Source organism: Haemaphysalis longicornis, unplaced genomic scaffold (assembly GCF_048455015.1).
Source record: "Haemaphysalis longicornis isolate Haplotype H1 unplaced genomic scaffold, Haemaphysalis longicornis Haplotype H1 scaffold_2, whole genome shotgun sequence".
NCBI classification, from domain to species: domain Eukaryota; kingdom Metazoa; phylum Arthropoda; class Arachnida; order Ixodida; family Ixodidae; genus Haemaphysalis; species Haemaphysalis longicornis.
The window spans coordinates 14,446,930-14,472,299 of NW_027526295.1; the positions used below are offsets into that span (position 1 = coordinate 14,446,930).

General features: G+C 49.7%; 1 protein-coding gene across 1 annotated transcript in view; it reads left to right on the forward strand.

Moving 5' to 3' along the window:
* Positions 1–25,370, forward strand: part of LOC144167837 (phospholipid-transporting ATPase ABCA3-like) — a 198,578-nt gene that overhangs the window by 46,171 nt on the left and 127,037 nt on the right. The gene's annotated exons all lie outside the window — the stretch shown is intronic.

Consider the following 25,370-nt stretch of genomic DNA (forward strand, 5'->3'; position numbering starts at 1 on the left):
TGAAACGTCAGTAAACTTATTTTTATTTTCTAAGTCTTTCTCGTTTGTCTCTGTCGCTACTAACCTTATATATATATATATATATAGAAATAAGGATTGGCAGTCAAGAAGACCTTGGAAAGCAAAGGGGAGGTTGTGGTAGGCCATTGAAACAGATCAAGAATTTGGAAAGAAAGAAAGAAAGCGAAGAATGCCCGCTCACTTACCTGGCGGGCATTTTTTCTTCGCTTTCTTTCTTTCTTTCCAAATTCTTGATCTGTTTCAATGGCCTACCACAACCTCCCCTTTGCTTTCCAAGGTCTTCTTGACTGCCAATCCTTATTTCTGTGTTATTTCTACGAGTCCCTCATTTCCTATTCTGATTCGCTATATATATATATATATATATATATATATATATATATATATATATATATATATATATATATATATATATATGGTAACGAAGAAGCGAGGTCCGGGTCAAGGGATTAAAGCTCCGGCCGAAATCCAAACGGAAGCAGGACAATCCTCTCACGGACAATCCCCACGCATCAAGCGCACAGCATTCGCAGCGTGATCGTGTTCAGTGCTGGCTGCTCTGCTTCTTCGGCTGCTCGAGCTTCTTCTGCCTCCGGCGCTTGATCCCCTCGGTTTCTCGGCTGTCTAAATAAACCCCAATACATTTTGGTGGAGTGTGCGGGTTCGAGCTCAGCTGCCATCACCCTGGAACTTCGAAATCGGCGGCTTCCAACCCCAACCATGCCCGGTAACGACAACGCCACTCAACCGCAGCCGACGCCGTCGCCTGTGATCTGCTCTGGCGCGCTCCGGGAGCGTGATCCTCCCAAGTTCACCGGCACAGGCGACTATGACGCTGACAATTGGTTTTCGTCATACGAGCGCGTCAGCAACTACAACAGATGGGACGACCCGATGAAACTCAACAACGTGAGTTTTTCCCTCGAGAAGGTCGCAGAGCTGTGGTACAACAACAACAAGACCGGCATTCATACCTGGACGGACTTCAAAACGCGCTTTTTAGAAGCTTTTGATCGCCCTGCCGTGCGTAAAATTCTCGTCGAACAGCGCCTTCGCGGACGAGCCCAGCAGGTGGGAAAAAATTTCACCAGCTACATCGAAGACGTCGTGGACTTGTGTAGGCGGGTCGACCCCGCAATGACGGACGCCGAGAAGATCCGGCACATCTTGAAAGGCATCGACGACGGTGCTTTTCAGATGCTCATTGCGAAAGATCCGACCACGGTGAGTCAACTTATAAGTCTATGCCAGAGCTACGACGAACTGCGCAGGCGCCGGGTCGTGGCCCGTCAATCTTTGGGACCAGTACATACCGAGTCGGGCCTCGTTCTCCCTTCGGAAAGCCCTTCCCTTTGGGCAAAAATACAAGATTTTGTGCGCGAAGAGGTGGCGCGCCAAATTTCTTGCGTGCCCCACGTTCAGGAGACGTCATCATCTCTAGCTCCTGCTCTTCAAACTGTTATTAAGGAGCAAATCGCCGAAGCGCTTCCGACAGCTGAACTTTCTGCTCAAGACGCCGCACCACTCACTTACGCTCAATTAACGGCCCGAACTCCACGCCAGTTCTCCGCAATTCGTCGTGTGGAGCCGACGTTATCACCGCTCCCTTCTCAGATGACGCCGCCAGTCGCCAATCCTTAACGAACACCTGACAACCGGCCTATCTGCTTCGCCTGCCGCATACCGGGTCATGTTGCACGTTACTGCCGCCGTATGCCACTGTCTCGTCCCGATGCACTTCGTGCCGCTGCCTACTCACCCCATCCCATGTCGATCTATGAGCCGCCGCCGCTTCGTCGTGGCGCACATCCTGGTCCAACTCCTGATCAGTTTCCGCCCACTCGTGCCGTTGACGCCAGCCGCCGTTCACAGTCACCACGCCGCCGCTCACTGTCGCCCATGCGTCGCCGCCCCGAAGATGTCCAAGAGGGAAACTAACGTGCGCAGTTCACGAGGCACGAACTGCGCACTCATCGAAATGCACAAGACCTCGATCGCCCCCAAGAAATGTCATCGACGTAACAATTGACGGTATACGCAAAGTCGCCCTCGTAGATACAGGAGCCACTATTTCTGTGATAAGTGAAAAACTTTGTCGCTCATTGAAAAAAGTAACCACACCCCTCACAGGCCTTTCGCTTCGTACCGCAAGCACTGAACAAGTCGAACCCTTTGCGACGTGTACAGCGCGTGTAGTTATTCAAGATGCCATTTACCCCATTGAGCTCGTCGTCCTGGCCTCGTGTTCCCACGACATTATCCTGGGCTGGGATTTCCTCTCTCGCCATCATGCGATCATTGATTGTGCCCGTGCTGAGGTCGAGTTATCTGCTCAATATTATGAGCCTTTGTGCGATGTTCCCGGTTCATTGTCTTCCAGTGACAAAATCATCATCTCCGAAGACGCTCATATCCCGCCGTACAGCTCTATCCTTGTACCTCTGTCGTGCTACTCTACCTCCGATGACACGGTTCTGTTTACTCCATGCGAAGTATTCCTCCGCCGAAAAAACCTACCCCTTCCTTTCGCTGTTTTGGAGCTCCAGTCTGGCTGCACGTCAATGTGGATTACGAATCCGACCCCCTGCCCTTTGAGTTTGCTGTGCGGCGAATCCCTCGGCAATATTGAACCCATAGCCTCCATTCTCTACTTCGACGATGACGAAAGTACATCTGCCCTGGACATCAACGCTCTCACCACTCCGTCCTCCCATGCCCATCCGCTACCGGCCGACGCTTTCGCCTCTTCATTGGACAGCAGCTTGACCTTAACGCAGCGCACACAATTGCTCGCACTGCTAAGCGCCTTCCATTATTCCTTTGACTCGAACCAAACTGCCTTGGGCCGTACGTCAACTGTCGCCCATCACATCGACTCCGGCGCACAGCCACCCTTGCGCCAGCGTCCATATCGAGTATCACCATCTGAACGCCGCGTCATTGGTGAGCAAGTGGAAGACATGCTTCGGCGAGGTGTCATCCGACCGTCGCAAAGCCCGTGGTCATCGCCGGTAGTGCTCGTCACTAAAAAAGACGGCTCCATACGTTTTTGCGTTGACTATCGGAGGCTTAACAAGGTGACCCGCAAAGATGCCTGTCCATTGTCCCGTATTGACGATGCCCTTGACTGTTTGCACGGTGCGGAATTTTTCTCTTCATTAGATTTGCGATCCGGCTATTGGTAGGTTCCGATGGCCGAATCTGACCGACCGAAAACAGCCTTTGTTACTCCCGACGGCTTATATGAGTTTAATGTAATGCCATTTGGCCTTTGCAATGCGCCAGCAACATTTGAACGGATGATGGACAACATCTTAGGAGGTCTCAAGTGAACACGTGTCTCTGTTATTTAGACGATGTTGTCGTGTTTTCTCCAGATTTCGAGACACACCTAATCCGGCTCAAACAAATTCTGACCTGTCTGACGGCCGCTGGTCTACAGCTAAACTTGAAAAAGTGTCGCTTCGGGGCCCGCAAATTGACAATCTTAGGCCATGTGGTGTCCGAAGAGGGTGTTCTACCTGATCCGAACAAGCTGCAGGCAGTCGCGGAGTTTCCCAAGCCGACGTCGCTCAAGGCCCTCCGCAGCTTCATTGGCCTCTGCTCTTATTTCCGCCGGTTTGTCCGAAATTTCGCTTCCATCATAGCGCCCCTAACAAGACTACTGGGCAGCGACAATGGAATAACTCCTTGATCGCCAGAGTATGACGAGGCTTTTTCTACTTTACGGCGCTTATTGACATCACCACCCATTTTGCGCCACTACGACCCCAGCGCCCCAACCGAAGTGCACACGGACGCCAGTGGTGTCGGCCTCGGTGCTGTTCTCGCACAGCGAAATTCTGGTTACCCGGAATACGTCGTTGCATATGCCAGCCGGATCCTCACGAAAGCGGAGTCCAATTATTCCGTAACGGAAAAAGAGTGCTTGGCGATTGTTTGGGCCTTGGGAAAGTTCCGACCTTACTTATATGGCCGCACATTCGACGTCGTCACCGACCACCACGCCCTATGTTGGTTGTCGTCTCTCAAAGACCGCACGGGACGGCTTGCGCGTTGGGGCCTACGTATTCAAGAATACGACATTCGCGTCGTTTACAGATCAGGGCGCAAACACTCTGACGCCGATGCCCTCTCTCGCTCGCCTCTGCCAGATTCGACGACGTGCCCCGATTCACCGGAGTCCATGGTCTCTACGCTCACGCTTACTGACCTGACCTTTTACCAGCGACAAGACCCTTGGGTCTCTTCTATTATAACGTACCTTACCGCCCCGACAGCCACCACCCAACCTCGAGAACTACGACGGCAAGAAGCTCATTTCACTGTGCGGGAGGGTCTTCAATACCGTCGCAACTATATGTCCGACGGAAGGAAATGGCTGCTCGTAATACCACGCCATCTACGAGCCGAAATATGTGCATCTTTCCACGCTGACCCCCAATCCGCCCACGCTGGCGTCTTGAAAACTTACGCTAGGCTTCGTCAGCGGTATTACTGGAAGGGAATGTATAGTTTTGTGCGCAAGTACATCCGTGGCTGTGAGGCCTGCCAACGATGCAAGCTACCCCATCCAAAGCTTGAAGCAGACTTGCAACCTCTACCCTGCCCTTCGCGCCCCTTTGACCGGGTTGGAATTGACCTTTACGGACCCTTACCATTAACGCCTTCTGGGAACAGGTGGATTATCGTCGCCGTAGACCACGTTACGCGCTACGCGGAAACGTCCGCGCTTCCCAGCGCTACGGCACGCGACGTCGCCATGTTCCTTCTTCATCACTTCATCCTACGTCATGGTTCCCCCAAGGAGCTTCTCAGCGACAGAGGACGCGTCTTTCTGTCCGAAGTTCTGGAAGCTCTCCTCAGTGAATGCAAGATTGTTCACCGGACCTGTACTTCCTACCACCCGCAGACAAATGGTTTGACGGAACGATTTAATCGCACGCTTGGTGACATGCTTTCCATGTACATAGCATCGGACCACTCTAACTGGGACGTGGTGCTTCCATTCGTTACTTTCGCGTATAATACCGCAACGCAAACCACCACCGGGTTCTCTCCCTCTTTTCCTTCTCTACGGACGCGAGCCCTCATGCACCATGGACACCATCCTCCCATACAGCCCCGATGCCTCGGAAGGCAAGCCCGTCTCCGATATAGCGCGACACGCTGAAGAATGTCGCCAGTTAGCACGTTCCTTCACGTCCAGTGAACAAAGTCGCCAAAAGTACCAACACGACCTAGGTGGGTCATCTCCGCCTTCTTTCCCCCCTGGATCTCTTGTTTGGCTATGGATACCGCTTACAACGCCTGGCCTGTCTTCTAAGTTCCTCGCCAAATATCATGGCCCGTATTGCATCATAGAGCACGCATCACCAGTAAACTACGTCGTTGAGCCGCTCACACCATCTGACGATCTTCGTCGCCGTGGCCGGGAGACTGTCCACGCCAACCGTTTGAAGCCCTACCACGAGCCCATCGTCTCGCCCTCGCCATGAAGTCGCCAGGATGGCTCCTTGTCACCCGGGGGTAATTGTAACGAAGAAGCGAGGTCCGGGTCAAGGGATTAAAGCTCGGGCCGAAATCCAAGCGGAAGCAGGACAATCCCCACGGACAATCCCCACGCATCAAGCGCACAGCATTCGCAGCGTGATCGCGTTCAGTGCTGGCTGCTCTGCTTCTTCGGCTGCTCGAGCTTCTGCCTCCGTCGCTTGATCGCCTTGGTTCCTCGGCTGTTTAAATAAACCCCACTACAATATATATATATATATATATATATATATATATATATATATATATATATATATATATATATATATATATATATATATATATATATATATATATATATATATATATATATATATATATATATATATATATATATATATAGTGAAAGAAGTCGACTGACACGTTTCCCGTTTTTGTTGCCAACAGTTTCGGAGTTAGAAACTCCTTCTTCAGGGCTGTATTTTAATTTCTCACATTGCGCCTTTATACAAAAACTTCTGTGAGGGAGGGTTACTTCCCTCATCCCTACAGGAGAGGTCGCGGGTGAGGGGTGTTTCAAACAGTTTGAGCAAGTGAGGCATTCCGATTGGCTAGAAAGGTGGAAGGTGAGGGAAGGGGAAAGAACACGGACGAAAAGGCAGCACGAAAAACGTAACAAGAGGCACACAAGCAAATACAAGATCAAAAACAAGAGTGAGTCCTGCGCGCTCCGCAAATGGTGTAACAGTAGTCAGCAGGAAAGGAAGAAGAGCAGAAAGAAAAAAAAAAAAAAAAAAAAAAAGGGGGGGGGGGAAATGAAGGGAGACGGACATAAGATGGCGGCACAGGCATAGATCTTCGATTCGGTCAAACTGCAAGGTCGCATGCATGCACGGCCCGCCAAGTCAACACATGGTCCCCGCGCCATACTCGGAATTTCCTGTCTCATTTTCGGTTTTGTTTTATTACTGGTTAAACCTACAGCAGCTCTGGTCCTGGCGCCACTTCGACGAAACCGAGTGGTGCGGCAAAGCCTTGCTACGCGGCCAGCGAGCCGCGGAACAAGTAACACTTGGATTTGGTTTCGTTTGCGGCGCATTCTTCGGCCGTTTGTCTATCAGTGGTGCGGCGGTCATAATTCAGGGCGCCGTGCGTCGGCGGGCCCGCGGGGCGCGCTCACAGATGTTCAAGGTCACTGATGAGACGGTGGTGGTTGCCGAACGGGCGGGGAAGGGGGGGGTGGGGGGTTAGGGCGTTCTACCTGTTTGTTTTGCTTGACTTGGTCCCTAAAGCGGGGTTTCCTTTTTTTTCCTTCTTGCTTTCTTTTTAAGTTGTATGCACGGTCCTGGTTCTGCGTTCACCCCCTCCAATGCCCGAAAGGTCCAGATATTTCCGTCTAAGGCGCAGCTTTTTGTCGCAAGAATGAGAGGCGGCCCGGGTCCTCATTGATGCCATGGGTGAATGCCTGGAATTTATGTATAAAGTAGGACTCCCTCTGCTCGCGTTCGAGGGAAGAGCGGAAGCCGGACTGCAGGAGAGTGATTCTGATATGCTCAATGGAATGGTCCGGCAGGCGCATATGTTTGGAAAATGGTAGATCCGGCTGTGAGGTGACGTGGGATTTGTGGTTGTTTAATCTGAGTCGGAATGCATTCTCGGTCTGGCCAATATAGTCCTTGCCACACATTTCGCAGTGCAGTCTGTATACGACGTTACTTGAATCACAGTCGAGGCTTTCTTTTATTCGGAAGGAAAATTTGGAAAAGTTAGATTTTGCCGTGTCGGTTAGGGTGATGAGGGGACAGATTTTGCAGCGCGTTTTCCCGCATGGGCGGCAGCCTGAGTGTTGTTTCGGGATCCCAATTTTAGCCTTAACAAGCACATCTCTTAAGTTCTTGTCTTTACGATACACTACACGGGGTGGTTCGGGGAAGATAGCTGACAGGTGCTCACTTTGTCTGATCATGTTGAAATGCTTGCTCAGTATGTTGTTTACTCGTGGCATGTTCGCCCCGTATGTTAATATCAGGTTGGTCTGGGGTGTTTCCTTTTTTTGTGAATTGGCTTTTGACAATGCTGACTGGCGGTCTGTTTGGCGGGCCCGGTTGATTGCGTCATCAATTATATTTTCTGGGTAATTTTGATTCAGAAGGATGTTCTTTAGATTTTGCGAGTTTCTGTCAAATTCTTGGATATCAGAACAGATTCGGCGGTATCTGTATGCCTGCGAGTATGGTATTCCAACTTTGCAATGTCGTGGGTGGTTGCTGTCAAAATGCAGGTACTGTTGGCGATCCGTGGGTTTTTTGTAGACGGTGGTCGCGAGGGAGTTGCCATGTACCTGAAGGGTTACATCCAAAAAGTTGATAGTATTTTGAGATATGTCGTGGGTGAACTTGATTGATTGATGGAGGCAGTTAAATTTTGAAATGAAGTCGAGAAGGCTCGCTTTGTCGTGGTTCCATATCATGAATATGTCATCTAGAAAACGCCTGTAAAACAGTGGTTTCTTTTCTTGCTTCTCAATGAAAGGAGTTTCCAATGATGCCATAAAAATATTGGCGTAATTTGGAGCCATCTTGGTTCCCATCGCCGTGCCACTGATCTGAAGGAAGTGCTTTTCGTTGAATTCGAAGTGGTTATAATTTAGTACAATGGTTAGAAGCGTTGCGAGAGTTTCGCTCTCTATGTCTATTGATGGGTTGTCTAAGCCAGTAAATGCTGCCACGGTCGCTGCGATGCCTTCAGAGTGGGGAATATTTGTGTACAATGAACAGACGTCCAGCGTCACCAGAAAACACCCTGGTGAGATGACGATACCAGCAATTTCCTGCAGGAAATGGCTGGTATCTTTGATGTAGGACGGGAACGTAGGGGGGATGTCCTTGATTATGTGATTAATGAAACTTGAAATTTTTTCTGTCACCGTCCCGTTACTGGATACAATGGGTCTGCCCGGGTGGTTGTTCTTATGTATTTTAGGTAGCAAGTAAAATCGACCAGGGACAGGATGTTCCGGTGACATAATTTTAACCATCGCGGCAGTTATATTACCTTCCGTGACAAGAGATTTGAGGGTGTTGTGAATTTCACTTTCATAGAATTTTGTGGGGTCATTTGGTAGCTCATTATAGAATTGTCTGTCGCTTAGTTGTCGCATTCCCTCTTCCAAGTATTCAGATCTGTCAAGTATAACAATGGCTCCCCCCTTGTCCGCTGGTTTGATAATTATGCTGGTGTCAGCTTGAAGGGAATTTAAAGCTGCTCGCTCTTCTACTGACAGGTTGTTTCGCCCGGGCTGGTGCTGTGCATATGCCCGGATTACATCCTTCTGTACAGCCGCTATATACATATCTAAGTGCTGGTCTCGTCGGTCTTTTGGTGTCCAGGATTTGTTTGACGCACCAGGCAGTTGTGTTTTTGTGTTGGGGCGGTCATGGAAGTATTCCCGGAGACGCAGATTACGTGCGAATGTGTCCAGATCCTGATATAGTTGGAACTCATTGAAATTTCCGGAGGCTGGGCAGAATGTCAAACCTTTTGAGAGAAGTTTTTCTTGAGCCGGGGATAATGTTTTGCTTGACAGATTTACCACGTTCATTTGTTGTGCACTCACGGGGCGAGATATAGCATCGGGACGTGGGGTGATGCTTACGGGATGGGTTGGTTGCACGGGGTGGAGTACAAACTGGGGGGAAATGTTATCGCGTTGCAATTTCTTGATCTTTTGTTGTGATATTTCTTTCCTCTTTGTCGTCTCAAAGTTTTTAAGTTCCTTGCATTCTAAGTCGGATAGATTCGATTTCGACCTCTCTAGAATTTCGGCATCTAGAAGCTCCGTGGCCCGTCTTCGGCTGTGCTGCGAAACAATCTCCGTGAGACCCACCGACGCATCGGACAGCACTTTCTCCCATTTCGTGATTTCCTCCGGATTAAATGTGCACATCGAGGGTGTGCAGGCTAGACGAAGGCCTTTTGGTGCGGCGTTCTGGTTGACGTATGTTTCCAAGTGAGCAGCATGCAAATCAAAGCGAACACGCTTGTCGATTAATTTTCTAATTGACAAAAAAGAGGGGGACCATGCATGATCAGGGCGAGCCGTACCTGTCTCCACTGCAAGTCAATTCTCAGCCTCCCGGCTTGGTTGCGACGCCGCCTTCGTGGCCAGGCGTGTCATGTAGCGGCGTTCTGGGACGGGCGGGGCTCGGGAAGGCGTGGGACGGGGCGGACGTTGTGGACACGGCAGGCACGGTGGGCACGGGGGACAGGGGGGCAGGCCGGCCGGGGGAGACGCTTGGTCATGGGTGTCCGTTTCTTCTGTTAGTCGAACTGGCAGTCGAAACCTGCAGAAAACGTTTGGAATTGGACGAAAGGCTTCCGGACCGCACTCCGTTTGATGCCGCCGAGCTTTGCAAGCTCCTCCATTTTTGCCTAAGCAATACGTATTTTACGTATAACGGCGACATCTACAAGCAGACGTTTGGGACTGCCATGGGGGCATCGATCTCGGTCACAACCGCAAATCTGACGATGGAAGCGATTGAGGAAAGAGCATTGGAATCATTTCAACCACAGCCGAAGCTCTTCGTACGGTACGTCGACGATTGCTTCTGCGTCATGGACAAGCAGCATGTTCGACGCTTCCTACAGCATCTGAATGATACAGAGGCTTCAATCAACTTTACTGTGGAAGAGGAATCCAATGGCTCTATTCCTTTTCTGGACACGCTCGTAAAACGCTCCCCGAGTGGACTATCATTCAGCGTATACAGGAAACCTACGCACTCCGGAAGGTACCTGAGCTTCCATTCGGTGCACCCCATGTCCCATAAACGTTCAGTGGTGACGTCACTTGTGAACAGAGCAAAACGGACGTGCTCTGAACCGGAAAGCCTGAAAGAAGAAATGAAGAAGATCGAAAGAGACCTGAAACGGAATGACTACCCAAAGCACTTTATCCGAAAAGAGGCAAAGAGGGCGACGAACACAACTATGCATCAAGGTGAGCAAGCAGAAGCGTCCACAAGAAGCGCGCCAAAGCGTGCTGCGGTTCCCTACGTCCCACATATCAGTGAAGCTCTCGCACGCATTTTCAAGAAACGCGGTGTGCACATCGCGCACGTGCCAACTAGCAAACTGCGTTCTGACCTCGTCAACGTAAAAGACCCCCTCTCACGCTCCAAGTTCCCAGGTGTTGTTTACTAGATCCCGTGCGCCGATTGCAAATTGTATATTGGCGAAACGGGCAATCTTCACAGAAGATTAACGCAGCACCGGAACGACGTAAACATGGGCCATGCAAGAACAAGCGCACTGGCGGAGCACTGTGAGAAAACGGGACACGTGGTCGACTGGGACGAGGCGAAAGTTCTGACAACCGAGCGCAATCTGTCTTCCCGATTGCTGCTCGAATCCCTCATCATTCAGAGGACGGCCGACACTATCAACAGAACAGACGGCAATCTGCACCGTATCTATGCCACCTCATTGCGACGCCTCATGCCCAATATATAGCTTCGTTTTCCACGCACATGCTCATTGTGATCAAGGTACCCGTAGGGGTACCGAAACGTCAAACCGCTTCTTTGACTTGGTCAGTGACCTACGTTTCATCGCCACAACCAAAGACCGGCTATGGTTTATATATATATATATATATATATATATATATATATATATATATATATATATATATATATATGTGTGTGTGTGTGTGTATATATATATATATATATATATATATATATATATATATATATATATATATATATATATATATATATATATATATAGTAAAAGGGGCGCAATAAAAAAACATAACTTTACATCGACGTTTCGGACGGGGACCGTCCTTTATACTTGACTCTTGATAAAGGGCGGTCCCCGTCCGAAACGTCGATGTAAAGTTATGTTTTCGAAGTAAATTTGTTATGTTTTTTGTATTGCGCCCCTTTTTACTATTTAACCTTCACTAGCCTAACCGTTTATCTTATATATATATATTATATATAATATATATATATATTGTTACGTGGCGGTAGGACGGATGACATGAACCATGGTCGATGCTGAAGCGATCTATTTACAGAGAGCGATGCAAGCTATTTACAATTCGGCCATCACAACACGAGCGATAACCCCACGCCAACCGTCTTCGTCTTCGTCGGTGTAAGATGCCCATCGCACTAGGATGCACAGTCCACTTCCTCGTTTTCTCGTTACAATATATATATCAGGATGTCGAACCGGAACCGAAGCGAACCGAAAACCTCAACTGAACCGCAAAAAGAAATAACGGTTACCGGTTCATGCCGAAACGGTTCGACCCTCCAATATTTATATTGCACAGTCAATGCAATTCAGGCCTTTTTTTTTCTTTCACGTACCATCAACATCGTACCCGTTCGCGCACTTTCCCCTCCAGACAATTGAACACTATCACGCTCTATATAACAACAGGGGAAATGAATGAGCACCAATATAGCAATGGTCTGTTGCTGCTGGAAGCGCGAGCGTAGTGCAAGCTGACCAAACTAAATGTCATTTAGTTTGTCATTTTGTTTGTCATTTAGTTTGTCATGTAGTTTGTCATTCATTAGTTTGTCATTTAGTTTGACCAAACTAAATGTCATTTAGTCCCCTGACTAAATGTCAGCGGATATAAAACGACTTTATTGGAGCAGTCAGGCTGCAGGATTGCTCTACTGCGCAACAAAGAAAGCCCACACCCGATGTGTGCAAACTTTTTGCATGTCATAATTTGTTTAAAAGGTCCGACACCTGCAAATTGTTAATACTTGACAAGTGTGACCGCAGGAGCTGCTCAGTGGCTAAGCCGTTTGCTGCTGACCACAATTGGTCTCGATCTCCCTTACCCACGACCGTTTTCTGAAGTAGATGGAAATCGAGAACGTCCGTGTATCGAGATTTTCATCCACATTTAATATCGACAGCTGGTTAAAATAAGTCTGCCGGCCTGCAACAGAAGCTGAGCCTCGGAGCAGAGATACAGCACGGGGCATCTAATGCGCCAGTTTTTTTTAATGTGTTTACACGTAAAACGACCAAAAAGAAAAGGGGAATGACGTTGTTTTAAAATATTACGCAAAAAGTAAGTAAAACCGAATAAGTAAAAAAATGTACCAAAACGTGGATATTGCTCTACACTTTTCTTTGCCCTGTCTTTCACAACGAAGCGTGTCATCAATGCGAAGGAAGTGAGTTCCGTGGTAAGTTTTTGAGGACAGTACTGTGGAGAGGTTCTGTTTTTTACAGATACAATTAACAGATATGTCAGGGAAAACTGCTAAGGTGCGCAGCTAATCCCTTGGCAAGAAACTGCAGCCCTCGGCCTTGTCCTGGAAGCAGAAACAGTAATACAGCAGATGACACGTGCAAAAAAGCAAGCCGGTACTTCACGCTGTCCGATTCGCCCAGCGATCACCTTTTCTGCTTGTTCTGCAGTTTTGTCTCTTTCACATCTGCTTTTTTTCGAAGGTGCACTTGTACTGACTGCCCAACTCGCCACATCTTATACTGCTACTCGTTCCGGAGGGGAGTACTGCTGTGGACGAATTAAAGAGCGTCTACACAACAAAGTCCCATCTCATGCTCCACGCGTCAAATTTCCCTTTCATTCTGTAACAGCATAAGCTGTTATAAGATTCCGTGATGTAGCACACAGAACGATGGCCAGGGGTCAGGCGGCACCATGACATACTGATTGTAATGCACACATCCGGTATAGCTATTGCAAAAGGAATTGCAGTGGTGATAGCAATAAAGCAGTGACTGAGCATTAACTAAAGCTTACTTTTAACAGAAGTGTGGCTGACACATTTGATAAGGGGACAGCTAACAAATTATTCAGGATGACCAAATAATCTCACTCATTGGTAGTATTTATGTGCCTGTTGTACGATTTTTCTGTTTTGCTACAAATATAAAAAAATGTGCGCCATAGGTTAAGCGCTGGTAGTTGAACGCGCCAGTACGCAGGCCTAAATTTAGGGATTCAAGGTTAGAATGATGGGCGATTCCATAGCGGCGATTGCAATTTCAACAAAAAACGAAAGGGCAGAAAATATATCCCACCGTAATATGTTTTGGCGGTGGCTTTTGAATAGTCGCTAGGACAACATAAAGTCTGGGCGTGAAAGTAGGTGGTAAATCTTCGCCACTTCATCTGTTTTTCTAATATCTCTTAATTATTTAAAGCTTGCTTTGCAATCGCGCCACTGCCTTGGGGAACAGCAGCATTTTGAATTTTTGTTTGTATTTTATTTGACTGTTGTTTTAAACTACTAGATTTTTTTTTCTAATTTCAGTGATAACTCAGCTCATCGAACCGGTATTTTTTTCGGTTTATATATATATATATATATAACGAATCAGAAATGGCAAATGAGGGGCTCGGTGAAATAAGACAGAAAATAAAGGTTGACAGTCACGAAAACCTCGGAAAGCAAAGGGGAGGTTGTAGCGGGTTATAGAAACAGATGAAGAATTTTTTGAGTCAGAAAGAAAGTGGTGAAAAAATGCCCGCCGGGTGGGATCCGAACCCACGACCTCCAGAATACCGGTCTGGTGTGATAACCACTACGCTACCGGCGGGGCTGTCTCCCCACCACTTTCTCGGGTATTTATGTTAAGGTATTTTTTATTCCTCCACTTGGGGGTGGTAGCCAGCGCCACTCGGACAACTTACTTTCTTTCTACTTTTCACCACTTTCGTTCCGACTCAAAAAATTCTTCATCTGTTTCTATAACCCGCCACAACCTCCCCTTTGCTTTCCGAGGTTTTCTTGACTGCCAACCCTTATTTTCTGTCATATATATATATATATATATATATATATATATATATATGGTGGGGTTTATTGACAGGGCGTTATAGCGAGGTCTTCCTGCCGTGAAGTCCAAACGGGTCAGAGCGAGCTCTCGGCGGGTCTCAGAAGCAGTCTCGCGCACAGCACTCTCGGTGGGGCTGCCAGTCCCAGATCCAGGCACATACCTGCTTGTGGCGGATTGTCCCATATTCGAGCACATACCCGCTTTGGGGGAATTGTCCCGATACTACGCACATACCCATTTAAGGAAGTGCCCTTGCTGCTCGTAGTATCTTCATTACAATCACCCCCCGGCAAAGAGAGACGCCATCCTGGCGGCTCAAGGCGATGCGACAACGACGGGGTCATAGTACGGCTTCATGCGCTGTACGTGAACTGTTTCGCGCCCACGGCGACGAAGATCGGTCGTGGCAGTGATTGGCTCAACGACGTAATTCACGGGGGACGTTTTCTCGATAACTCGGTAGGGTCCATGGTATTTAGCTTGGAGTTTTGGTGAAAGACCGGGTGTCTTGGACGGAATCCACAGCCACACGAGGGATCCGGTTGCATGGGTAGGTGCGGTGGCTGAAACGTCACGACGAGATTTTTGGCACCCTTGTTCCGCAGCGGTGAAGGATCGAGCCAGTTGACGGCACTCTTCGGCATGCCTAGCTATCTCGGAAACGGGCCTGCACTCGGAGACATCGGGACGGTAGGGCAGGATGGTGTCCAGGGAGCCGGAAGGCTCACGCCCATAGAGTAGAAAGAATGGCGAGAAGCCCGTCGTAGTCTGCGTCGCCGTATTATACGCAAACGTGACAAATGGCAGAACCAAGTCCCAGTTTGAATGGTCCGAAGAGACATACATCGAAAGCATGTCGCCAAGCGTGCGGTTAAATCTTTCGGTTAACCCATTGGTTTGTGGGTGATACGCTGTAGTTTTTCTATGAACGACTTGGCACTGGGTCAGCAGGGCTTGTACAACGTCGGATAAAAAGACGCGTCCTCTGTCGCTCAAGAGCTCCTTGGGCGCGCCGTGGCGCAAAATAAACCTTTGCAGGAGGAATTGGGACACATCATGCGCCGTGACAGTGGGGAGTGCGGCTGTTTCCGCATATCGGGTAAGATGATCTACTGCAACGATGATCCAACGGTTCCCTGCGGTTGTGCTCGGGAGGGGCCCGTAGATGTCGATCCCAACGCGGTCGAAAGGGCGCGCCGGGCATGGTAGTGGCTGTAGAGGTCCGGTAGGGTGTTGCGGCGGAGACTTGCGGCGCTGGCATTCGAGACAGCAGCGGATGTACTTTGTAACAAACGTGTACATTCCGGGCCAGTAGTAGCGTATGCGCAGCCGCTGATATGTCTTGAGGACGCCAGCGTGGGCGCATTGCGCATCAGCGTGGTAGGATGAGCAGATAGCGGAACGCAAATGACGCGGAATAACTAGCAACCATTTGCGGCCGTCTGCGAAATAGTTGCGCCGATATAGGAGTTCATCCCGAACGGCGCAGTGTGAAGCCTGGCGACGGAGTGCACGGGACGCCGAAACTGTGGACGGACTCGACAGGTATTGCAGTATGGACGCAATCCAGGGGTCTTTCCGCTGCTCTGCAGCAATGTCGCGGATGTCAAGTGACGCCAGGGCGCTGTCGAGCGAGGATATGCAGGCATTTTCTGACTCCAGGGGACATCTAGAAAGGGCATCGGCGTCCGTATGCTTGCGGCCGGACCGATACACAACGCGAATGTCGTACTCCTGGAGGCGGAGAGCCCAACGGCCAAGTCGGCCGCACGGGTCTTTTAGTGACGACAGCCAACACAACGCGTGATGGTCCGTGACAACGTTAAACGGGCGTCCATACAGGTAAGGACGGAACTTGCGAATCGCCCAAACGATCGCCAAACATTCTTTTTCGGTGACCGAGTAATTTCGCTCCGCCTTTGTGAGAGTACGGCTGGCATAGGCAACTACATACTCCTGTACGCCGTCTTTTCGTTGAGCCAGTACAGCGCTAAGACCGACACCACTGGCATCAGTGTGTACCTCAGTTGGTAGTAGGGGCTCGAAATGGCGTAGTATTGGGGGCGATGTACGCAAGCGCCGTAAAGACACAAAAGCTTCCTCGCAGTCAGGCGACCAGGCGACAGCTTCTCTACCGGATCCGTTGAGAAGCTTCGTCAAAGGTTCGATGATGGTGGCGAAGTTCCGGACAAAGCGGCGAAAATAGGAACATAATCCGACGAAACTTCGTAGGTCTTTAATCGTGGCGGGTTTTGGAAATTGGGCGACGGCGCGAAGCTTCTCCGAGTCGGGAAGGATGCCATCTTTTGAGACGACATGAGCCAAAATGGTCAGTTTGCGAGCAGCAAAGCGGCATTTCTTCAAGTTCAGCTGTAATCCAGCAGACGTGAGGCACGTCAAGACCTGTTCTAAGCGCTCAAGGTGAGTGGTAAAATCGGGCGAAAACACGACAATGTCGTCTAAATAACAAAGGCATGTTTTCCACTTGAGGCCCCGTAGAACGCTGTCCATCATTCTCTCAAATGTTGCGGGCGCATTGCAAAGTCCGAAAGGCATGACGTTAAATTCGTAAAGTCCATCAGGTGTCACGAAGGCAGTTTTTGAGCGATCAGGTTCGGCCATGGGAACTTGCCAGTAGCCTGAACGTAGATCGAGAGACGAGAAGAATTCAGCGCCTTGCAAGCAATCAAGAGCGTCATCGATACGAGGTAGCGGGTAGACGTCTTTGCGGGTGATTTTGTTCAGACGCCTATAATCGACGCAGAACCGGATGGACCCATCTTTCTTCGTGACAAGCACGACGGGCGATGCCCAGGGGCTTGAAGAGGGTCGAATGACGTGGCGCGTGAGCATGTCAGCGACGTGCTCGTCAATCACACGCCGTTCCGCAGGTGAAACACGATAAGGTCGCTGCCGCAGTGGGGCGTGGGATCCGGTATCGATTTCGTGGGCAACTGTCGACGTGCGGCCCAAGGCGGTCTGATGACAGTCGAAGGATTGACGGAAGCGATCGAGAATGGCGAGGATTTTGTCCCGTTGTGCTGGGGTGAGATCGCCATCGAGGGATCGTTGAAAAACCTCGGGGTCTTCCCTGGGATGAGGGCGGAGGACATTCACCGAAAACGAAGATGTTTCCTCCGGGACGGCCATGATCAGAATGGGGTCGAGAGCTTCCACGTATCCGAGACATTCCCCACGATATAATGTTGATGGGCAAAACGATGGATTGCTGACAAGCATAACACTGGACCCAGATTGGACGTCGATGAGAGCAGCGGGCAAAGGAAAGCATTTCCGAGACGAAAATACACTCGATGGCGTGAAAACAACAGGGGAATCAGGGGTGACGTCACAAGAAACAGGCACAAGCACGGAGGAATGGGGTGGGAGAGTCGTGTCGTCCATCATTAACCTCACGGACACGTCAGTCGATGGCGGTTCGCATGACGGAAATAGTGCGACCTCTGCACGAGCTCAATCAATGATGGCGTGATGACGTGATAAGAAGTCCCACCCGAGGATGATGTCGTGCGAACATGAAGGAAGGACAATGAACTCGATGACGTATGTGATGTCTTGTATCGCTACACGAGCGGTGCACATGGCTAGCGGTTTAACCTCTTGCGCGCTTGCGGTTCGCAGAGTAAGGTCGGAGAGTGGCGTTGTCGCTTTTCGCAATGAGCGGCAGAGTCGTTGACTTAAGACGGACACAGCGGCACCAGTATCGACAAGCCCTAATGCGGCTACACCTTCAACGGTCAGTTCAATAACATTGGCGGGTGGGAAACGAGGACTTCGGCATTTAGACGTCAGTGCAGTTCTTGCCTCGGGAACTGCAGCCGTCAGTTTCCTTCGGTGGGTGGATTCTGGCGAGGGCGCATGGGAGAAAGGGAACGGGAACGCGGGGACGAGGAGCGGCGGCGCCGAAAGGGCTGCTGGTCCGCAGGGTACGAACTCGGTGTCGGGCACGTGTCAACACGAGCGAAGTACTGCTGCGGTCCATAGGCGGGCGCTGGATACGGGGCGTCGTTAGAAAACGATGGCCGCCGGCGGCACAACCGGGCCACATGTCCTGGAGTACAACACGCGTAGCAGATCGGATGGTTGTCGGGAGTGCGCCAGGGATTCGGTGCTTGGGCTGGCGGCCGGTTATACGCCATCGTTCGCAGATCTGGCGCACGGTAGTAAGGCTGGAAAGCGCCTGGTTGCAGCTGTCGGACGACTCCAGCGTAACTCAGCGGTAGCATTTCAGGAGAGGCGAGAGGTGTGGCCACCGGTGGCGCAAGGGGAACTGCCAGTTGAGGTTCCAGAGGTGCCGCTACGGGTTGCGCGAAGGGCACCGTCGAAGGAGAAGCAAACGGTGCAGTTACAGCGGAAGTTACGGGAGCGGGCAGAGGCGGCGGATGGTCGAATGAAGGAAGCGTCTCGGCAACCTGTTGTCGAACTAGGCGGCGCACAGTCGGAGGCAGTGGACCCGCAGGCACAGGAGCACTGGGGAGCAGGGAAATCTGCCGCGTAACTTCTTCCCGCACGAACTGCTGGATGTGGGGCAAGAGGCACGAAAGGTCAGGAGGCAAGGTTAAGGATGATAGCGATCCTCGGGAGAAGTCGTCATTCGGCGACGGACGCTGGCGTGTGAAAACGCGCTGCTTTCGCAGCTCGTCATAGCTCAGGCACAAATTTGTGACTTCGCTCACAGTCTGCGGGTTCTTTCCCAGCAGCATCTGGAATGCATAGTCTTCAATGCCCTTTAGAATGTGTTTGATTTTATCACACTCGGGCATCGCAGGATTCACTCGCCTGCATAGGTCCACGACGTCCTCTATATAGCTCGTGTATGCCTCGTTCTCTTCCTGGGCTCGCTTGCGTAGGCGTTGTTAAGCTTGAAGCTTTCGCACAGCAGGTCGAGCGAATGCTGCCAGGAATCGGGCCTTGAAATCCGTCCAAGTGCGCGTATCAGTTGTATTGTTACGGAACCACAACCTTGCGACTTTGTCCAGATACAAATCGACGTTGTTCAGCTTCATGGTGTCATCCCATTTATTATGAATGCTCACCCTTTCGTAGGAGGTCAGCCAGTCCTCTGCGTCGGTATCATCCTCGCCGGTGAAGTGGGCGGGTTCTCGTTGGGGCAGAACACCGGAGCACATGATGGGTGCGGGCTGCGGCGACACCATTTCCTCCTGGTCGATTACTCCGGGTACGGGCCTGAGCACTCGCTTGCTGCGTAATTCCAGGTTGGGGACCTTGTAAAGTGCAGGACCTCCACCAAAATATAGTGGGGTTTATTGACAGGGCGTTATAGCGAGGTCTTACTGCCGTGAAGTCCAAACGGGTCAGAGCGAGCTCTCGGCGGGTCTCAGAAGCAGTCTCGCACACAGCACTCTCGGTGGGGCTGCCAGTCCCAGATCCAGGAACATACCCGCTTGTGGCGGAATTGTCCCATATTCGAGCACATACCCATTTAAGGAAGTGCACTTGCTGCTCGTAGTATCTTCATTACAATATATATATATATATATATATATATATATATATATATATATATATATATATATATATATATATATAAGGTAAGTAGAGACAGAGACGCTCGAGAAAGACATTCAAAATAAAAATAAAAGTTTACAGACGTTTCAGGAAGACGACTTCCTTTCTTCAGAGTACCGAATAAGTTCGTTTCAGGGTTATATATACACAGAAAATGTAGCAAGGGTGAGGGCAGGGCAAGGGATGGGAGAGTTTGTACAATTGTATCATGGTTGGCGGGCAGCAAATTAATGAGAGAAGTGGAAGAGAGAGAAGGAAAATAAAAATAAACAAACTAAAAAATAAAAAAAAATAACAAGAACCCACAGTCTTGCGGTGCGAACCTGAGAAACAAAGAGCCAAACAAGAAAAGAAACAACGAGGAAGAAAAAAATTAAGAAGATAATTCGCCCCCTCCCCCGTAGCGACAGGAGTGAAAGAGGGGTCAAAACAAGATATGCCCATGCACGTGTTTGACATCGGCAAAAATATCAGTCACGCGGAATGAAGAAGGTCCAAATAAGATATGCCCATGTACACAAAGGGCGAACATCTGCCCATACACACCCGTTCTAAGAATCAGGGTCAGCCTGCCTGGCAGCTCTCGAGAAGGCCCTTGTAGTCCTAAAAGTACACGATCCTCCGGTTTATCATCTTCTCGAGAAGCTTGCACAGGCAGCTGGTCAGGGCAATGGGTCGATAGCTAGCGGGAGAAGAAGGGCCCTTTCCTTTTTTCAAGAATGCTACAAATATGTCATCCCTCCAAGGCTTTGGAATATGCCCCGAAAGCCATATCTTGTTGAAAAGGTGAAGGAGTGTTACAAGAGTGTCTGTGTGTAAGTTCTGTATCATTGTATATGTGATGTTGTCTGGGCCTGGATCTGAGGGTTTACACGTGCTCAGAGCACCCCTCAGCTCATGAAGTGTGAACTCAGAGTTATAAGAAGTGGTTGATCTGTCATTGTCATGTAAAGGCTTCTTTTCGGCCACGAGTTTGTGTTTCGTGAGTGTTTGTGTAGTGCTGAACTAGATACGTGTTGGAAGTGTTGTGCAAGAGTGTCAGCATGGTCTTCAAGTGTGTCCCCTGTTGTGCTGACCAGAGGCAGGCTGTGTGTGTGTTGTCCTTTGAGTTTGCCTATTCGTGTCCATACTTTTCGTATGTCTGTGTAGGAGTTTATTCATGTTAAGAATGAAGGCCAATTCTTGCGTTTTGCCTCACGACGCACACGTTTTCCAAACCCCTTGGCCCGTTTGAACAAAAGGAGGTTACTCGACGTGGGGTACCGACGAAGGATACCCCACGCCTTGTTCTGGGCCTCTCGCGCCCGCCTACAGTCCACGGCCTCCGCTGGTTGCGTGGGGCACATGAGGCGTGGGGAATAGACTTTTCGGCGGCGTCGAGGATGTTCGCCGTAAGTAGTTGGGTTGCCTGTTCAACGCGTAGGTGTGTTATGGACGTGTAGTGTAGTTTAGATGAATCTTTAAGTGTATTCCAGCTTGCTCTTGCTTCATTAAACCTGTTCTGGGAAGATGGACTGATCGGGCCCTTACCTATATGTTAGTGAGGTGGGGAAGTGGTCACTACCATATGAGTCAGTGCCCGCACCCCACTCCAGACATGGAAAGAGAACGGCAGATCCAATAGCCAAGTCAAGGTGTGAATTAGAGTTGTGTCCTATATTATATGTTGGCTGTTTCTGGTTGAAAAGACATGCTCCCGACGATGTTACGAATTTCTCACTTAAGCGATCTCGGGCATCCGTGCGAGCAGGGCCCCAAAAAGAGTTATGTGCATTCAGGTCGTCTATCAGAATTAAAGGTTCGGGTAACTGATCTACCAGACCCTCGAAATCTGAGCTCAAGAGCTGGAAGTCAGGAGGGATGTAAAGGGAACATAGTGTCATAGGCCTATTAAAAATTATCGTTCGAATGACACCAGCCTCTAGGATGGTCTGTAGTTGGACAGTGTGGCACGCCAAGGATTTCCGGGCAATGATGGCCACGCCCCCTGTGGATGTGCCACCGCCATCTCTGTCCCTCCTAAATCATCATCATCATCATCATCACCAGCCTATCTACGCCCACTGCAGGGCAAAGGCCTCTCCCATTATTCTCCAGTTATCTCGGTCCTGTGCCAACTGTGACCAATTTATCCCCGCAAACTTCTTCATCTCATCTGCCCATCTAACTTTCTGCCGCCCCCTGCAACGCTTGCCTTCTCTAGGGATCCACTCTGTTACCCTTAATGACCAGCGGTTATCTTGCCTTCGCATTACATGCCCTGCCCACGTCCATTTCTTCTTCTTAATTTCTACTAATATGTCTTTAACACCAGTTTGCTCCCTGACCCACTCTGCTCTCTTCTTGTCCCTTAATGTTACACCTATCATTTTCCGCTCCATTGCCCGCTGAGTCGTTCTCAGTTTAAGTTGAACCCTCTTAGTGAGCCTCCAAGTTTCTGCCCCGTAGGTGAGTACCGGTAAGATGCAGCTGTCATATACTTTCTCCTTCAGCGACACTGGTAGGCTGCTATTCATTATCTGAGAATGTCTGCCATATGCACCCCACCCCATTCTGATCCTTCTAATTATCTCTGCCTCATGGTTGGGATCTGGGGTCACAACTTGGCCTAAGTAGATATATTCGCTTACCACTTCCACTGCCTCGCCACCTATCTCAAACTGCTGTGCTGTCCCAAGGTTATTGATCATTACTTTAGTTTTCTGCATATTAATTTTCAGGCCCACGGTTCTACTCTGTTCGCCCAGTGCGGAAAGCATGCTTTGCAATTCGTCCCCCGAGTTACTTAGCAAGGCAACGTCATCAGCAAATCTGAGGTTACTGAGGTATTCTCCATTAACCCTTACCCCCACCTGTTCCCAATCCAACGTTCTGAATACTTCTTGTAAGCATGCTGTGAATAACATTGGAGAGATTGTGTCTCCTTGTCTGACACCCTTCCTTATAGGTATTTTACTGCTCTCCCTATGGAGGATGATGGTAGCTGTAGAGCCATTGTAGATATCCTCTAGTATTCTTACATAATGCTCATCTACCCCCTGGTTCCGTAATGCCTGAATGACTGCTAGGGTTTCGACCGAGTCAAATGCTTTCTCATAATCTATGAAGGCTATATATAGGGGTTCAGTATACTCAGTGCACTTCTCTATCACCTGATTGATCGTGTGAATATGGTCCATTGTTGAATAACCTTTACGGAACCCTGCTTCTTCTTTAGGTTGGCTGAAATCTAAGGTTGCAGAGATTCGGTTAGCGATTACCTTGGTAAATACCTTGTAGACGACTGACAGTGAGCTGATCGGCCTGTAATTTTTCAAGTCCTTCATGTCTCCTTTCTTATGGATTAGGATGATGTTCGCGTTCTTCCAAGATTCCGGTACCATTGCGGTCAGTAGGCATTGCGTATACAGGTTTGCCAGTTTTTCAAGTACAATTTCTCCGCCATCCTTCAAGAGGTCTGCTGTTATCTGATCCTCACTAGGTGCTTTGCCCCCTTTCATTTCTTTCAAAGCCTTCCTTACTTCTTCGGTCGTTACTGGTGGGATGTCTATCTCCTCTGAACTACTGTCTCGTTCGGCATTATCCTGTATGTCCCGGCTACTGTACAGATCCCTATAGAACTCTTCGGCCACTGTGACTATTTTATCCCTATTTGTGATGACATTGCCTTGCTTATCCTTAAGTGCATACATCTGATTTTTCCCCACGCCAAGACGTCTCTTCACTGCTTTCAGGCTACCTCCGTTCTTTACAGCGTATTCGATCCTCTCCATATTATACTTCCGTATGTCAGCTGTCTTACACTTATTGATCAACTTCGAGAGCTCGGCTATTTCTATTCTGTCAGCTGCGGAAGAGATTCTCGTGGTTTGCCGTTTCCTGATTAGATCTTTCGTCTCCTTTGAAAGTTTACCAGTATCCTGTCTAGCCATAGTGCCCCCGACTTCTACTGCACACTGCCCTCCTAAATACCATGTAACTATTCAAGAAATTTGTGTGCGTGGAGTTTAAATGGGTTTCTTGGAGACACATCACAATTGGCTGATTGGAATGCAGCAACTCATAGACATCATCAAGATTTTTAAGAAGGCCTCTGAAGTTCCATTGCATGATATTTTCTCTTCCCATTATTGAAGTTTAGAGCTACTGGAGTATGTGCGTGTTTATGTATCGGCTTTCGGGGCTTGAACTCTTGGAAGGGGTTTTTTGGTTTTCTCTACTGACCTGGACGCCGGAGCCCGTTCCTTCCGCTGTGGTGCATGCAGGAACGGCTCGACGTCCATGTCGCCATTTGAAGTCAAGGGGGTGCCCAGCGGACTGGGCCCCCTGGACTTGGACTTGGCACCCTTCCCGGTGCCCTTTGTTGGAGCCGCGACCACCGAGGGCGTCAGGAGTGGCAGAGGCGGTGCGACGGGGGTGGGAACTGCCGCGGGCGCCTCCGTCTCCATCTCCTCCGTGCCCTCGCGTGTGCTTCGGGCCGGTGGAGAGGGAACAGTGGATGCAGCAGCATCCCCAAATGACGTGGTTGCCACCACAGCCACTGCTGCCTGAGCAGGCGGTGTGGTGGCGTGTTGGGCCGCCGGAGACAACAATGAGGGGGGGGGGGGGCGGGTGGTCACGGGCGGGACCAAGTCCGACTCGCGGTACTGGGTCCCAGCCGAAACAATACGCCGCTCCACCCTCCGGCAAGCTGCGTCGGCGTACCTACCCAGGGGGAAAGAGGCAAACATCTTTCGTGCCTCTGGGAAGGTGGTGTTCTCTTTTACTTTCACTGCAATGATCTGTTTTTCTAATTTGAACTTCTCACAACTCCTAGAATAAGCGGCGGGCGGTCCCTGGCAGTTCGCACAGGTGAAGCTGTCGGATGCACAATTGTCTGTTAGGTGAACATGTGCTGCACATTTTGCGCACGCCAGTTTACCACGGCAAGAGGTTGGGCCGTGCCCAAACTGCTGACACCTAAAGCAGCAGCATGGGTTCGGCACGTAAGGTCAGATTGGGCATCTTAAGAAACCTGCGTTGACCGACTTAAAAAGTGTTTAGCGGTCAAACGTAAAGATTATGTGCTTGGTAGGAATTATTTGATCATTTCGGCGTATGGTGATTCGTCTCACTGCTGTCACGCCCTGATCTCAAAGGCCCTCGAGCAGAGCTGCTTCAGTTTCATTCATTAGATCCCGATCAGAGATTATGCCCTGGCAGCTATTGAGGCTGCGATGGGGAGTGATCTTGATGTCTACATCGACCGTGAGCGTTTGCTTGAGGAGGCTACAGGATTGTTTTTTTCCCAACTTCAATAGGGGCTTCTCTCGTTGTGAGCTTCTTAGCCTTCATTAAAGCATCCTGACGGGCTAGTTGGTCTGACATAATGGAAATAAACTTCGCGCAACAAGGACGGGACGAAAGAAGAGGACACATCACACAGCGCAGACTAACAAACTACAGATTCCACGCAC